Raw genomic sequence first — 5,171 nt, forward strand, 5'->3', positions numbered from 1 at the left:
AAACAGAAAAGTATCGACCAGGTCCAGGTCCTGGCTATAGACAGCTCGGCCACCTGGATGACCCCTATAGTACAGTACCTCAGCTCGGGTGCCCTCCCCGAGAACAAAACCGAGGCTCGTCGAATCCAGCTCAGAGTTGCTAAATACGCCTACGCTGGGGGAACCCTCTACAGGAGGTCGTACTTATCCCCCTGGCTAAAGTGCGTAACTCCTGAGGATGGCGATTACGTCCTCCGCGAAATCCACGAAGGGATATGTGCGGCGCATGTGGGGTCCCGGGTGCTGGCCAAAAAGTGCCTTCTCTTGGGCTACTATTGGCCCTCCGTCTTCCGAGATTCCGCAGAACTGGTTCAGAAATGCTGAGCTTGCCAGGTGCATGCCCCACTGCGCCACCAACCCGTCCGGGAGATGGTCCCTATCCACAGCCCTTGGCCTTTCGCCCAGTGGGGGATAAACCTTCTGGGTCCCTTCCCCCGAGCTCCGGGCCGGTACGAACACCTCGTGGTAGCCATCGACTATTTCACAAAGTGGATGGAAGCTGAACCCCTGGCCACTATCTCCGGGAGAGCAATACAGAAGTTCTTCTGGAGAAACGTAGTCTGCCGCTTTGGCATCCCGCATGTCTTGATATCCGACAACGGGCGACAATTTGCTGAAAATCCCTTCAAAAGTTGGTGCGCGGAGCTCGGGATTAACCAGCACTTCACCTCGGTCGGCCACCCTCAGGCCAATGGTCAGGTGGAGAATGTCAACCGAACCATCCTGCAGGGGCTGAAGACTAGATTGGAGCTAGCCCAGTCTAACTGGTTGGATGAACTCCCTAGTGTCCTCTGTGCTTACCGCACTACACCAAGGACGGCAACCCACGAGACCCCGTTCTCTCTAAAGTCAGTGGTGCCAGCGGAGATTGGTCTCTCCTCGCCCTGGACACAGAACTTCGTTGCGACCGCCAACGAGGAAGAGCTGAGGTACAACTTAGACACACTGGAGGCCAGGCGTGAGGAGGCGGCAGTACGAATGGCTAGGTACAAAAGTCAGATCTCCCGCTATCACAACGCCAAGGTTAGGTCCGTACAATATAAGCCAGGCGACCATATCCTGAGGAAGAACTCGGTCAGCCGAGCTCATGCCTCCAACAAGTTTGATCCAAATTGGGAAGGGCCATACAAGGTCTCGGAGGCAAACCGAGCTGGGTATTGCAAACTCGCGAAGATGGACGGATCCGAGGTACCCCGCACTTGGCATTTCTCCAATCTGCGACTGTTCGTAGCATAGGTTAGACCAGGATTTTCAGTTGTCTGATTCTCTGGAATTTCAGTTTTATCATTCAATAAAGGCCCGACTTTCGAGTTTCAGTTTCGTTTGTACTTGTTTGTCTTTTGAGTTTTTTACACTAGCACACTTAGCGTTCCTTCACTCAATGTCCTAGTGGGGGGCTAGGGAGGAAGACGCGATAGTGTTCGACCCAAGAGGTCGGCGTCAAATGAACTACTGAGTGTTCGTTGGAATTCGGGAGTTCGACGTTCGACCCGGGAGGTCGGCGGTACCATCCTGAAAGGCTCAAGTGAACTACTGAGTGTTCGTTGGAATTCGCGATAGTGTTCGACCCAAGAGGTCGGCGTCAAATGAACTACTGAGTGTTCGTTGGAATTCGAGAGTTCGACGTTCGACCCAGGAGGTCGGCGGTACCATCCTGAAAGGTTCAAGTGAACTACTGAGTGTTCGTTAGAATTCGGGAGTTCGACGTTCGACCCAGGAGGTCGGCAGGACTATCCTGAAAGTTTGGTGCTTTGCTCCAATAGGCTGGCTCGTCGCCTTGACGAGTATGCTCGGTGCTGGATCCAGGAGGTCGGCACATGATTTTGATAGTTGGGTTGCCTTTGACAATTTGGCTGTTAGATTGAGAAGGGGTATATATGTATATAGTGCTCGACCCAGGAGGTCGGCACATGATTTTAGTTGCTAGAGCTTGGCGTATGCGAGAATTACGAGAAGGTCTCCTTCGAATTTCGTGTATGCATTTAAGGCCTATCTATTACAAAACTTCCCGCCTATCTATTACAACGCTTGCTCAGCTATACAGGGAAAGGGAGACCTAGCTACGTCTTCTTCTTGCTGGCGACCTGCTTGAGGTGGGAGCTGAAGGTACACCTCAAGCATGTTGAAGGTCGGGTGGAGAAGGCTGTCAAAAAGGAGGATGGACCCTCAAGGGCATTTTCAACTGGAGTATGGTCACATCCTTACAAGGAGACGGAAAGGGTTTCTGGAGTGGCCGACCTTAGGCCACAGGCTCCTTCCCGGAAGCCCTGCCAGGAGTCTCCTCCTCCAGGGGGAGCTCCTCTAGCTCGGCCCCCACATCACTCCTTCTCGCCAGATCCCTCAGGGCATGCCCCTTGCGGTACCCATCGAAGAGCCAATCCAGCTTCTCCTCGGCCGCAGGATTGTAGTCCTTGAAATCCGCCAAGTTGAAGCCGGGTGGCTTGAGGCCCTTCACCTTGTCCAGGGTCCGCGTAACGCCCATCTGGAGGATGGGCTGGTTGAGGCAGGCCACGTCATCGGCGAACTGGTCGGAGCGGATGAAGTCCCGGACAGCCTTCTTGCGTTCCCGGCTGAGGGCGCCAGAGAGCTCAAAGGCGTGCTCCTCCCTCAGCTTCGCCACACCCTTCTTCTCCTGGTCCAGCTCAGACCGGGTGGAGGCGAGCTGGACCTGGGAGTCCTCCAGCCCCTTCTCAGCCTGGCCCAGCTTGGCCTCTAGGGAGTCTACCTCCTTAAGGGCCTTAGCCAGCTTTTGCTCGGCCTCCTGGTTCTTCTTCCGCATCTTCTCCAGGTCGGGAGACAGTTCGGAGAAGCGGGTTACCAAGGCAGCACCGGCGGCGTTGGCCTGAAAAATTAAGAGTAAAGGTTAGCATACTGCTAACCCCATTCAGAGAAAGAACAGGGACCTAAGGGGCCTAAGAGGGAGGGGGCTTACTTGGGCCTGGGCGGTGTAGTACATGTCCTGGAGCTCGGACGGGCTGGCCAGCTCCATCCACTTCTTGTCACGTGGGAGGACTGCGCCCGTGACCAGCTCGCGAGCCACCTCGGGGAATTGGGCTCGGTCATTGATGGAGAGCTCCCAGGGCGGGCAGAAACGCCGGGGATCATGCATGGTGGGGGCCTGCCCCGGCTTTGTGGGAGCCACGTGGCGGAAGTGCCACAAGCTCGCGGGGGCGCTCTCCTGGGCGTGCTCCTCCGCGGAGCCTACCCCCAGGTGGACAGGGCCCCCAGACGTCAGCAGGAGAGGGCGCTGAGCTGGGCCTTGCGCGGTTTTCTTCCCCGGCTGGGAAGGCTCGTCTTCTTGCCCCCTCTTCTGCCCCGTTGCCTTCTTCTTTCCGGGGGCTGGCTTGGAGGGGGACTGAGCTTGGGAGGCCTCCTTCTGGGGGGCCGAGCTGCCCCCAGGAGTCGCAGAGGCCTCAGGGGCCTTCTTCGCCGCCTCAGGCTGTTCAGCGGAGGCTGCCTCCTCAGTCGGCGCCCCCAGTAGCCTGGAGAGCCTCTTCACTGCAAGAAACAGCATCGGATTAGTGCTACAAGTCGGGGAAGTGTAGGGAAGTAGGATACAGATAACAAGGAAGCAGGTCACAAGGGACCAGGAGCAGTATTACAGGTGCCTTGGTCGGCGGGGGAGAACTCCACCCCTCCGGGGGACCCGACAGCTTCCCCAACAGCCCGGCTGCGGAAATCTACTCAGTGGAGAACTTGGCTGCGTACAGCTTCACCGCAGAGCCCAGCAGCTGGCCAAAGGCCTCAGGGTCCAGGTCCTCCGGATAGGGGTCGTCCCCGACCCCCCCGACCTTCCACGCATGGCGGGGGAATCGCATGTTTTTAACAAAAAAGAAGTCCCCCTTCCAGTTCTTCACGGAAGAAGGGACTCCATACAGTAGATCCTGGGCGCCCTTCCCGCCGTGATTGCTGGTAGAGCGGCGGCAGAAGTAGTACCACCCAGGGAGAGAAGCCTTGAGGGCGTAGTTGGAACGGAAGAGGGAGAGAGAATAGGGGATGGAGCAGATCTGGCAGTAGATCAGGAATCCGACAATGATCCTGATCGAGTTGGGGTGGACTTGGGTTATCCTGAGCCCCCAGTAGCTCAGGATCTCGGCCAGGGCCGGAGGAATGGGGAGTCGAAGCCCCGCGACCAATTGCTCTTTGTAGATGGCTACAAAGCCTGGGGGAGGTCGGCAAGCCCGGTCGGTGGGCCCGACAGCTCGGGGCTCGAAAGCCGAAGGAATAGAGAAGGACGCGGCCAGATCGGCCACCGCCCCGGGCGAGAGGGTGGTCTCCTCCCGGTCGGGGTAGCCGTAGTTAAATTCAGGGTCATCCCCCTGCTCGGCGACAGGGGTCCCCTCTGAGGAGTCCCTGTCCTCCCCAGCTCCCTCCTGGGCTCCGCCGGAGGAGTTGTGTGGGGACTTGGGGGAGGGGACAGAAGTGGCTCGCTGCTCGATGAGGGCATCGAGCTCGGCCACCTCCTCCAGGAGCCGGGCGGAAGGGGAATGAGTAGATGGGGAACTCATGATGTCAATGGGTTCAAGCAAATCAGGAATGAGAAAGTTGGGGTTGGAAGCAGAGGACGAAGAGGGAGAAGGAGAGGGAGACGATGAAGATGAAGATGAAGATGAAGAGGAGATGAAGATTCTGGTGGCTCTACGACGGACTGGAGTCTGGGAGGCGGTGGAAGTGACGTCGGAGAGGCCCGACATAAAATGCAAAGGATGGCAGGGGGAGGAAAGGAAATGCGAAAGGAAAGGGGGAAAGGACTTACTAGCGGACAAGGAATGTATTGGAGTTGAAGCGGGCTCGCCGGAATCTAGGTGCTGTTGGCCGGAAATGCACTACTGGGAGTTGGAAACGCACGAGAAAAGGAGAAAATGGCAAATAGAGTTAACCGGAATTTGGCGGCCACTATTTATAGGGAGCGAAATGGGGGGGAAGACAGTTACTTGAATTTGAACCGTCCCATGTGAACACATTTAATGGGGGTACGGAGACCGAAGGGATGCGACAACTGAAGGGACGCGGACGCCACTTCCCAATGTCAGCACTGCACCGGGGGTGACCGCGGCAGAGTAGTGTAATGATGGGCTTCCACGTGGCTAAGGGATAGATCAGGTCTGCCTGGGAGTCTGACCTAATCTAGG

Source organism: Coffea eugenioides, chromosome 2 (genome assembly GCF_003713205.1).
Source record: "Coffea eugenioides isolate CCC68of chromosome 2, Ceug_1.0, whole genome shotgun sequence".
Classification (NCBI taxonomy): Eukaryota; Viridiplantae; Streptophyta; class Magnoliopsida; order Gentianales; family Rubiaceae; genus Coffea; species Coffea eugenioides.